This window comes from Symphalangus syndactylus, chromosome 14 (assembly GCF_028878055.3).
Source record: "Symphalangus syndactylus isolate Jambi chromosome 14, NHGRI_mSymSyn1-v2.1_pri, whole genome shotgun sequence".
Lineage (NCBI taxonomy): Eukaryota > Metazoa > Chordata > Mammalia > Primates > Hylobatidae > Symphalangus > Symphalangus syndactylus.
In genome coordinates this window covers 86649131-86661664 of record NC_072436.2, presented here as the reverse complement: position 1 = coordinate 86661664, position 12534 = coordinate 86649131, and the positions used below count along the sequence as shown (strand labels likewise).

The 12534-nt window shown below is 40.9% G+C and overlaps 1 protein-coding gene across 11 annotated transcripts in view; it reads left to right on the top strand.

The window, feature by feature from the left end:
- Positions 1–12534, top strand: part of ACYP2 (acylphosphatase 2) — a 330224-nt gene that overhangs the window by 136191 nt on the left and 181499 nt on the right. The gene's annotated exons all lie outside the window — the stretch shown is intronic.

The following is a 12534-nucleotide window of genomic DNA, read 5'->3' as shown; positions in this document are numbered from 1 at the left end:
AGTCATGACACAGCAGCGGCGGCTGGCAGGGAGGCGAAACGCGCATGCGCCGGAGGACTTGGACGAGCGGAAGTAGGGGAATGGGGAGGGAAGTGGCGGAGGAGGAGAGAAGGGTAGAAGGGACTGCTAGAGAACCAGAAGTGGGCGGCTGCTGGGCGCGGGAGTAAGCGGCACAGGAGGGAAGGTTGAAGTTGGTTAGGAAAAGAAGAGGGTCTTTGAACTAGTGGTCTCGTTGCTTGCCACTGAAGCTACCTGGGCTTGACTTGAGTTTTAGGAAGGACCCTTAGATGGTTTAATTTTTCAGAGATCAAACCTTTTTTTAGACCCCTTTTTGGCTGTTAAAAGAATGAAATTGTTATCTAATTTTTGTTTCATCCTAAGTTTAAGTAGTTGCCAAGTTTGTAACGTCTGGCTTGTTGAAAATACTGATATTTATAAATAAAAATATTAAGTCACTCTGAGATTTATGCAATGGTATGTAAATACGGTAGTGATTTAATATCCACCATCTTCATTTAAAATAAATCTCTTCAACCATGGGAAATTTTACTCATTTCTTTTCCTCTTTGAGTTTGATTTTCATTCCACTTCTCTCACCGAATTACCCCATTGTTTTGCTTGAGGGTTTTTTTTTTTTTTTTTTTTTTGCTCACCCTATCATACTTTTCTTCAATGTGTATATGTACATGTATGCACATGTATGAATAAGTGTAATGCTTTTTCTTAATTTCCTTTGACAGTAAGTCTGTGTTAGAAACACGTGCTTTTTCTTCGGTGCCAAAAAGAAGAACTAGTGCTCAAAGAATTTTCTTAGCAAGGCAATTTTACTTCTGTAGAATGGTGCGACTTGTGGATGAAGCAATGGCAAGAGCACACCTGAACAGGGGAGGGGAAGGGATTCTTATTCCTGATGCAGGTAGCCCCTACTGCTGTGTCTTTCCCGTTGGCTAGGGTTGGACCGTACAGTCTAAGCTAATTGCAATTGGCTATTTTAAAGAGCAGGGGTACGAGCCCAAGTGGCGGGGTGAGTAATTTGGCAGGAAGGGTGGTTACAGAACAGGTGACTCAGGATGATTCACGTCAGACCTGGTGACCAGGGGTGACTCAGGATGGAGCAGGTGGCCAGGGGAATAGATGTGAACTACTGATTAGAACTGGTGGAAAAGGTTGTTTACTGAAACTAGGGGCGAGGAGAATGAGGAAGCTAGACTTTAAAGTAGAGCGCAAAGAACTGAGCATACTGACATACTGATTCTTTGAAGAGAAATTTAGAACTCATTGTATTCAGCAGCTCCAAGTATTAAATTTTTTGTCTGGATTGAGTTATTATTGAAATTATTATTAAAACACTAGATGAATAATAAAAAGTATGATAAACATTATTAAAATTTAAAGGTAAATTTGTGTTAGAAGTTTATTTTTTAAATTCTATTTTTTTAAGAGATGGAGTCTTGTTCTGTCACCCAGGCTGGAGCAAGTGCAGTGGCACAATCGTAGCTCACTGCAGCCTGGAACTCCTGGGCTCAAGTGATCTTCTGCCTCAGACTTCTAAGCAGCTGGGACTACAGGCTCGTGCCACCATGCATGGCTAATTTTTAAATTATTTTTTCTAGACAAAGGGTCTCTGTTGCCCAGGCAAGTCTCGAAATCCTGGCTTCAAGGGATCCTCCTGCACTTGGCCTCCCAAAGTGATGGTATTACAGGCGTGAGCCACTGCACTCAGCCAGAAATTTATTAATGAGACGACTGGGGGTGTTCATGAAACCTCGGTTAGAGGAAGAGTTGAATTATCCTTGTATTTGGTACTCTAGAGGTTTTTACACTTTGGTGCAGTGTACCAAGGTAAGATTAAGAATGAGTAAAAGTGTGTCTTTTGTAAAGAGATCTTTTTTTAATTTAATTTAATTTTTATTTCCAATAGATCTTTGGAGAACAGGTGGTGTTTGATTACATGAATAAGTTCATTAGTGGTGATTTCTGAGATGTTGGTGCACCCATCACCCAAGCAGTGTACATTGTACCCAGTGTGTAGCCTTTTATCCGTCATCTCCTCCTATCCTTTCCCCCCTAGTCCCCAGAGTCCATTGTATCATTCTTATGCCTTTGCATCCTCATAGCTTAGCTCCCACTTATGAGTGAGAACATAGAATGTTTAGTTTTCCATTCATGAATTAATTCACTTAGGATAATAGGAGATCTTTCTTTCACAGGTGATTGTGCAAAGGGAGGTAGGAAAGGAATCTCAGGTCAGTTTTAGGAAAGAATATATGTGGAAGTTGAAGATCTGGAAATTGATTCCCTGAACATTATGCATGGATCTGTACTCTTTAGAAAGTCTTTGATGCACCCAGGGGTATGGTATCCCGCTTTGAAAACTGCCACAATAAGTCACCAAAACACATAATGTAAAGTACGAAAGATCACCTCACAGAATGGTCCACTAGAGAGAAATGGCAGTAGTTAAGGAATCTCTCTCTGTCTCTGTGTGTGTGTGTGTGTGTGTGTGTGTGTGTGTGTGTGTGTGAATGTGTGACATTTATTGTGGGTGTTCTTTGTGCTGAGCATTTCACTGTTGTTTACTTAATCATCACAATTTTGTGAGATGCATTTCTTATTCCTGTTTTAACAAGGACAAAACAGGTGCACAGAGATTCAGTAACTTGGACAAGCCCTTAGTTGACAAATAGGATTTGATTCTACATCTCTCTGACTTTAAAACTTGTGCTTTCCCATTATATGATGTTTTCTGCTATTACATTATGTATTTCTATTAACTATACACTTCCACTTTTGTGCACATAGTGGTAACACAGCATATAATCAGTTGGGACCAGCACTAAAAATATGGAAAAGAGAAATATACTATATATAAATAATGGGGTTTAAAAAGTCAGCTTTAGGGCAATAATTCCTATAGTTTGCAGTATGCTAAATAGAAGAGAGTACATGCCCACTATTGATGAAGGCATAGTATGTAGCACAAACTCACCATCACATATTTACGTACATCTACATTGACATTCCCTGACAATTTGGAATGTGCCAAGCTCTGTACTCAACATTTTACATATGTTGTCTCATTTAATCCTCATCCCTGTAACTGCAATGATTTTTCTCATTTAACAGATGGAGACATTGAGGCATGGGGAAGTAACTTCTTTCCCAGTTATACAACAAGTTAAGAGGTGGGATTTGAACCTTGATAGGTGTTTTTTTTTTTCAGGATCTTACTCTGTCACCCAGGCAAGATCATAGCTCACTGTAGCCTTGAGCTCCTGGGCTCACATGATCTTCCTGCCTCAGCTTCCTCCTGAGTAGCTGGGACTACAGGCATGAGTCACCATGCCCAGCTAACTTTTTAATTTTTCTTTGGTAGAGATGGAGTCTCACTATGTTGACTAGGCTGGTTTTGAACTCCTGGCCTCAAGCAAGCCTCCCACCTTGGCCTCCCAAAGTTCTGACCTTATAGGCATGAGCCACCAGCCTGGGCAACAGAGTGAGACTGTCTCTAAAGAAACAATAAAACAAAATAATAAAATAAAATAAAGTATGGAATAATAAAATCTTAGTGAAAACTGGCTTGTTAGAAATAATGGCTATGAAAGGAAATTCACAATGGAAGAACCTATAATTGGCAACGTTTATTATGGACAAAATATGGGTTGATAAAGTCATCATTAAATTATTTGAGTGGAAACTATTCCCAGTAAAAATTGTTTCAATGACATGAAAGTGAACATGGAAAAAGTGGAAAATATTTTAACCTTCCTGTATGGAAAATTGATCAATGAATTAAATTGGCTTACTTGAGTTTATCACAAAAAATGTTTTCCAACCAAAAATGATGTGTTGTTAGTATAGGGACCGTACAACTGGTTTAAGCCAATATGGATACGTTATTAAGAACTAAAGTCCTTACTTTATTCAAGGTTTCCTTAGTTTTTACCTAATGTCTTTTTTTCGGTTCCAGGATCCCATCCAGGATACATTTAGCCTCCTTGCCTCCTCAGGCTCATTGAGGCTGTGACATTCTGTTGGACTTATCTTGTTGATGACGTTGGCAGTTTTATGGAGTACTTTGAGGTCAAGTACTTTGTAGAATGCTCCCCGATTGGGATTTGTCTGATATTTTTGTTATGATAAGACTGGGATAATGGGGTATTGGAAGGAAGACCACAGAGGTGAAGTGCTGCTCTTGTCACACCTATCAAGGGTATATACTGTCAATATGACTTATCACTGTTGATGTTAACCTTGATCATCTGGCTGTGATAGTGTTTGTCTGGTTTCTCCACTCTAAAGTTACTCTTTTATTCTCTCTCTTTTCATCCTCTACTTTAAAAAATCTTCTCATTCTCAAGGAGCTCCACGTTTTTTCCCCACCAACTTCTCTTGCATCGAGGACTTTGGGAGAGGGTTAAGAGAGCTGAGGACTGAGCCCCTGTGCCTTTAGAGTCTTTGTAACTGTGGCCTGGTTTATGATGTTTCTATAGATGTTTAATTATATTTGCATCTAGAATAATATAGTCTGAAAATTTGAAAGGGAAATTGATTATGCTGTGTATAGATGCTTTGATGCTTTACCAGCTCTCAGGGGAATACTAATGACACTCCTAGAAATGCATTGTGACAATCTGTTGGTTTACATTTACTCAGAATTTTTTTTTTTGACTGAGTGTTTTTAGAATAAGAGTAGCTTATTTGAGTTCTGATGACACAGAATTCTTTCAGTGCCACTTCGCCAGCCAGAAATCTCCACGGCCAGTGGCGCGTCTGCCCAGGCTTTTCTTGGGCCCACTGGGCTTGCTCTGCCCGCTTGGCCCAGCAGACTGTGCTCAGGTTGTGCTACTGGTCTGGATCCTATGCTTGCCTTGGCTCTGTGGTCAGCCTGCAGCTGGTCCAGGAGTGCCATGACCAACTTATACCTTGGGTGCTGGTGTCTGGATGAGGGGGATGTGGCAGTGCCCAATAACTTGGAGATGCCAGCAACCACAGAATCCCAAGGGATGTTACAGCTTTTGCTTGGGGAGTCCTGAGGTCTGAGCCTCCAGAAAGTGTCACACTCTCATTCATTTCTGCTGCCTGCAGCTTCAGTGAATGGGAGCGTGTCACAACTCATTGGGTCCTGCTGCCTGCAGCTCAGCAAATGGGGGCATGTTGGCACACAATGATTTTTTCACTCCTGTAGCTCGGTGAGCATTAGTATATGTTACAGCTCTTTTTGCGCCTGCCATTCACTCTTGTCCCATGACCAAGAGGAATGAGGTATGCGGACACTGGAGAGTGAACAAGGCAGAGAAGAATTTTATTGACTGACAGAAAAGCTCTCAGTAAAGAGAGGGGACCTGAAGTGGGTAGCCCTCTGTGTGAGAGGGGGCCTGAAAGTGGATAGCCATCTGTAAGGCTGAGTCTGGGGTTTTTATGGGCTCAGAATGGGGTGTATACTAATTGTTCCATGGGTGGGCCTGGAAAAAGCACCATTCAGTTGGCTAAAAGGCATCGAGGAAGTTCCCACTCTGGTTGTGGACTCCACCTGGAACTGGCAACTCGGTTTCAGGTTTCACTTGAAGATTTGGTTTCACTGGAGACCTGTCCCTGTCTACCTAGGAATTTGTCTGTCTCCTACTGCTATCACTGAGATGAATACCATATTTCTTAAATATTGCTTAAAATGAAAACTGGGATGAATTATTAAATGGCTTTGTCAGATAATGCATGATTTAGATGTATACATTTTTCTTATGTAGACAAGTAAATGGAAAAGCTGTGTTTTAGAGGTTGAAAATATAAGTACCACCATTAGAATCAAGAAACATAAATATGGTTAACTCTAATTCCCTCTCCCATCTTTGTTCTTATAGCATTTTATTTATAGTAGTTATACTTTGTGTTTATACTTTTAATCATTCTGCTTTCAGCTACAGTTATCTGTGTACACTTGTATGTGTCTCTCACTAGAAAATAATGACAAAATTTTGAAGTTCAGGCTGGTGGCTTGTTTTCATATCCCCTACAGGGCTACGCCTCTAGTGGGGCCTTCAAAAGAGAACTGAATTAAATTGAAGTGCTTGGGGATAGTTGGCTTGGAGAAGAAATAGTAGTGCGATGGCTGTTTTAACTGTTTGAAAGATGCCGTAGTGTATGGCTCCAAGGAACAGACCCTGGACTGATGGCGAAAGGTTAAGTAAGGCAGGATTTTATTCCACATAAGGAAAGCTTTGTAACAATTAAAGATATTTGCAGTCATTAAGGGCTGCTTTTTAAGGCAGCATATAGATCACTTCCTGCATTCAAAATTGACACATGCAGTCAGATCCCAGGATGAAGTAGTAGGTTACAATATAAAAAATAGGATTTTACATGAAAAGGTGCTGACATTTAAAACTCATCACAGGTTTCTTTAAATATCAGTATTTGTTTGTCAATTCAAAGTATGATTTACCTTGCAAATATTCCCCACAGGGTTTCTCACTGACACCTCTTTCCACAAAGTGAGGTACAGTTGTAGTGGACTGGACCTTGACTGAGCAGCATATTGTGCTGGAGTCTTTTATCACCAAAAAGGCTGGTGTCTGCCCCAGTTTCCAGAGCAGAGTGTCTGTAAAAAATCTGCATGTGTCATATCAGCTTTCCTTCTCTTCAGCAAGTGAGGTAGAAAAAGTATGGGGAGGCCAGGAAAGCCCATAGATAAATCTCCTACAGAAGCCCTGTCCCAAGAGGGCTGTGTTCCAGCCAACACTGATAAAGTGCAGAAAAATGTCTCCACATCTACCTTTTCTTTCTATATAGATATCTATCTGTTGTGCAGTATGCTTCATACTAGGAATCAGGAGTCTCAGAAAGATTCTGGGAAAATTCCAGGTGGCTTATGAAACTTTGAGCAGTTGATTCCTGCATGGTTCACTGCCTTGCAGTGTTAATGGGCTAGAAGTCTGGAGACTCCTTGACTCACATTCCTCCCAAGGCTTTAAAATAAGAGTTGTAGTTTGAGGGGCCCAACAGATAACACCTCTCTTCATTGTGTGAGTTATTGACAAGACAAAGAGTAAAGCAGAGTTTTAGGAATGTGATGTCTATCTGCAGGTAAGTGGACTTTATAATGACCTGTACTACAGAATTAAACACTGGCCACCCCCAACTTCAGCCACAGGGAGGCTGCTCTAGGGTAGAGCCAGAAGTATGATCCCTGTGGGTAACTTGCTCCCAGCGGAAGGAGGAAGAGGACATGCCTGGGCTATGCATGTTTCTCCTTCTAAATTTACCCAGTAGATGAGTCACTGCATGTCCCTGTGACAAGGGCAGGGTAGAAAGTAGCCAGGAGTGACACACTAATGATACTCCTCCTCACAGAAGGAATTTCCGCTAGAGAGAAAGATGCTTTCTCCTGCAGAAATAAATTATAAAATCTAGAGAGAGCTCAGTCATTTAGTTCTACTTGCAGTACTTCGAGAGGATCTTCACTGCAGTTGTTTTGGTATGGAGTGATAGGAAAAAGTCAGGGAGGTTGTATGGTAAGCAAAATTGGAGAATGACTGCCCTTGTGCTACAAATAGAGGTAGGAAGGACTACATCATAGTCCTGTTTTCTGCTTTCCTTTTTTTGTGTGTGTGGCATTAACAAAATTGAGATATAATTTACATAACGCTAAATATACAGTAGTTTTTAGTATATTCACAATGTTTTGCAGCATTACCATTAATTCCAGAACATTTCCATCACCTCTCCTTCCCTTTACCAGTTGTTTCCCATTCCCTACCTCATTCCCCCATTCCCCACTTCTTCCTCCATCCCCTGGCATGTTAAAGTGCCTCAGGGAAGTCAGGGCCAAAGTCTCTGATGTCCTTGGCCTCTCCCTCAAGGTTTCAAGATTGCTGCTTAGCTCCAATCCTAATAGTCATACCATGATTAGGAGAAGAAAGGGTACCAGTGCAATACCCCAACATGGAGAAACCACTACGCCCGGCCAAGTCAGCCCCTGTTGAAGAGCTGTCTTGAAAGTCCCAACCAGTGATACGGCTTACATTTCACTGGCCATCCCCACTATAAGGAAGTCTGGGAAACATCAACTGGCACATTGCTGCCCCAAGTAAAATCAGAGTTCTGTTAGAAGGGAAGAATGGGAGAATTGATTTGGGGTATGCAACTAGCTGTGCCTGTCACAGTCGTTCATTTATTAAATACAGTTCTAAACAATTATTACATTTGATGTTTTTTTCCCAAGTAGTGACACAAAAGGACACATTACAAAAAGATTGTGATCTTGTGTCCATGGCCTCTCCCTCAAAACACTGGATCCGTAACCAAAAACAACCTAAACTTCTATTAAGTTCATATTGAATCTTTTTTTTTTTTTTTTTTTTTTTTGAGACAGAGTTTCATTCTTGTTGCCCAGGCTGGAGTGCAATGGCGTGATCTTGGCTCACCGCAACCTCCGCCTACCAGGTTCAAGCGATTCTCCTGCCTCAGCCTCCTGTGTAGCTGGGATTACAGGCATCTGCCACCACGCCCGGCTAATTTTTTGTATTTTTAGTAGAGACGGGGTTTCTCCGTGTTGGTCAGGCTGGTCTTGAACTCCCAACCTCAGGTGATCCACCCTCCTTGGCCTCCCAAAGTGCTGGGATTACAGGTGTGAGCCACCACGCCCAGCCCATGTTGAATCTTTTATATATGATTTATTTCAGCCTTGTTTATTTCCATCTATCACTGCCTTAAGCAATGGGTAACACTTTTATTATCCACCCAGTTTGTCAAGAAGTATGAATTTAACCTAAAATTGTGCCTCAAAGTTACTGTTTTAAGATTTAATAAATGCAAGTGTGTATTGTTACCATTCATAGTTAAAAATGCTTTTGTTTATTTATTTATTTGAAACAGAGTCTTGCTCTGTCACCCAGGCTAGAGTACAGCAGTGTGATCACAGCTCACTGCAATCTCGACCTCACAGGCTCAACTGATCCTCCCCGACCCTATCCTCCCTAATAGCTGGGACTAGAGGCAAGTGCTATCATGTGCTATATAAGCACATGTGCTATCATGTGCTATCTAAGATGCATGTGCTAACTAGAGGCATGTGCTGTCATGCCCAGCTACATTTTGTATTCATATTTTTTGTACAGATGGGGTTTCACCATGTTGCCCAGGCTGGTCTTGAACTCTGGACTCAAGCAATTCATCTGCCTTGTCTTCCCAAAGTGCTGGGATTACAGGCATGAGCCACCATGCCCTGCCCCAAATGCTTTTAAATTTAAAACTTTGAAAATTTAAATCAAATTAACATATGCACATGGATTAAAAAAAAAAACTCAAATAGTATAGAAAAGCTGGTGATAAAAAGCAACAGCCACCATATCCTGCTCCAGTTTCCAACCCCAAATCCTGTATATTCTATAAAACAACCAATTTAACCATTTATTTTTAAAGTCTTGTGGTTTTTATGTCTTTATTATGTATATACTATGTGCGTTTGGGCCATAATCCTGAAAGGTACAATTCCAAACGCCATAATCTTGCATGTTGAAATTCCAAAACATCAAAATCCTTAAAGTCTAAAATCCCCCAAATCACAGTTGTGAAAGATCAAAATCCCAAAAATATAATCTGGAAAAAATCATTCAAAGAGTATTTAAAATACTAATTTTTGGCCGGGCGCGGTTGTTCATACCTGTAATCCCAGCACTTTGGGAGGCCGAGGCGAGCAGATAACCTGAGGTCAGGAGTTTGAGACCAGCCTGGCCAACATGGTGAAACCCTGTCTCTACTAAAAATACAAAAATTAGCTGGACATGGTGGCAGGCGCCTGTAATCCCAGCTACTTGGGAGGCTGAGGCAGGAGAATTGCTTGAACCTGGGAGGCGGAGGTTGCAGTGAGCCGAGATCACGCCATTGCACTCCAGCCTGGGGGACAAGAATGAGACTGTGTCTCAAAAAACAAAAACAAAAACAAAACTAGGTTTTAAACATATTAAAAAGGGGATTCAGGCTGGGCACAGTGGCTCACGCCTGTAATCCCAGCACTTTGGGGGTCCGAGGTGGGCGATCACTTGAGGTCAGGCATTCAAGACCAGCCTGACTAACATGGAGAAACCCCGTTTCTACTAAAAATACAAAAATTAGCTGGGCATGATGGTGCACGCCTATAATCCCAGCTACTCGGGAGGTTAAGGCGGGAGAATTGCTTGAACCTGGGAGGCAGAGGTTGCAGTGAGCGGAGATCGCACCACTGCACTCCAGCCTGGTTGACAGAGAGAGACTCCTACTCAAAAAAAATAAATAAATAAAAATAAAAAGGAGATTTATTTGAGAAACATTTAAAAACACAACAGAAACTTCATAGGCCAGTTTGCCCAAGGAGATAGGTAATAATAACGTATGTATTTTTGTGACTGTACACACTCAGGTATACTGATGACAGTCACATAGGTGTAATATTTACAAGCAGATGAACTATATTCATAAGGAAGTAGGTCTAAAAGCAAAATGTATAAATGCGTATCACTATAGTTGGTAATTGTGTGCAACCAGTTTTGTAACTGGTCATCTGACATACCTTGACGGACAACCTAAGTCTTTTGATGAGATTGATCAAAAATTGTAATGGATTACCACTGTATATGCAAGCACTCAAAAAGCCAGGATGTCAAGAAATTTTATCTTTCACAAATGTACGTATACAAAAAGGACATCTCTTCATTTATTAAGGAAGTTTCAACATTTTTTACATACATACACAATACTAAGTCAGCATTGTGGTGACACACTCATAGAGTCAAATTTGCAAAAAAAAAAAAAAAAAAAAAAAGCGTAAAACAAATTAGAACTCTAAACGTCTTTACAAATTTATGCTTCTGGCCGGGTGCAGTGGCTCACGCCTCTAATCCCAGCACTTTGGGAGGCCTAGGCGGGCAGATCACCTGAGGTCAGGAGTTTGAGACCAGGAGTTCTGCCCAACATGGCCAAACCCTGTCTCTACTAAAAATGCAAAAAATTAGCCAGCCGTGTTGGTGTACATGTGCCTGTAATCCCAGCTACTCGGGAGGCTGAGGCAGAAGAATAACATGGACCCAGGAGGTGGAGGTTGCAGTGAGCCAAGATTGTGCAACTGCACTCCAGCCTGGGTGACAAGAGCGAAACTCCGTCTCAAAAAAAAAAAAAAAAAAAAAAAAATTTGACGTACAAAAAAGGATATTATAGTGATAGATTATAGGCAGTTGCATGGAGGTAGTCCATAAGAATTGGCCAACTTTTCACAATCATTACCTATATTTTGAAGTCTTCCTTCATGGTGAATAGCTGCTTTTTTTTTTTTTTTTTTGAACATGGCTCTTTTAGGAAAATATGTTTACATCTATATTCTACGTGGCACTGCTCTTTTCGAAATTCTTCTATGATTTGATATACACTGACATGAGCATCCCCTATTAAGGTTTTCCATCTTCAGTGCTATGCTTCTATGTTTTGCATACGTGGAAATTCATTCTGCATGCACTCATATACAGACTACAAATTTAGTGCAGACTATACTTGTGATCAAACAACAACACCGTTATATGTCTTCTAATCCTACCATGCACATAATTATTTTTAAACCCGTCAGTAACTTTGCTGGTTTCTTCAGGCAAATGCAGATTCAATCCATTAAAAGCTGGGCCGGGCGCAGTGACTCACACCTGTAACCCCAGCACTTTGGGAGGCTGAGGTGGGTGGATCATGAGGTCAGGAGATTGAGACCATCCTGGCTAACACGGTGAAACCCCATCTCTACTAAAAATACAAAAATTACAAAAATACGAAAAATTAGCCGGGTGTGTTGGCATGCACCTGTAGTCCCAGTTACTCTGGAGCCTGAGGCCGGAGAATCGCTTGGAACCTGGGAGGCGGAGGTTGCAATGAGCCGAGATCACACCATGCCACTGCACTGCAGCTTGGTCAACAGAGTGAGACTTTGTCTCAAAAAAAAAAAAAAAAAAGCTCCTGGAATTTCATCAGCTGGAAGGAAAGCCAATGCAGACAAATGACACATTTTTAAATTGAAGTTTTCATCATTGCCATATCTCATGGCCAATTGACTCAATCTAAGTTTTCCACTAGATGCATCAGACTGAATGGAAAAAACAAACTTCGTTAGAGACATCTTGAAATTCACTTTTAGAAGCTTTGATTGCACCTAATCTGTCATTATGATTTGGGGATTCAATTTAATCTATTTTCTTTTGCAACATCCACCAAATCTTCAAATAAGTGTTTTATAAAGTGCTTCCCTTTTGTCCAGTCATTCATACATAAACGAGTGGATAAGTTCTAGAATTTTGAGATCCAACAGGGGGATGAATCGTATGCAATTGGTAAAAAATGGTGGGGATGGTTTTGAAAGTGCCACACATTAGCCAAACTGAAGCATGCACTGGTTTTTCTTTGTTAGATTGGGTGGTTTAATAAATAGAAGTCTATCTTCTTTGATGGACAGATCCCTGATCAAGAATAGTTCATCATTTAATGTGTTTTGTATCACTGGAGGAACCTCTGTATCAGCAAATG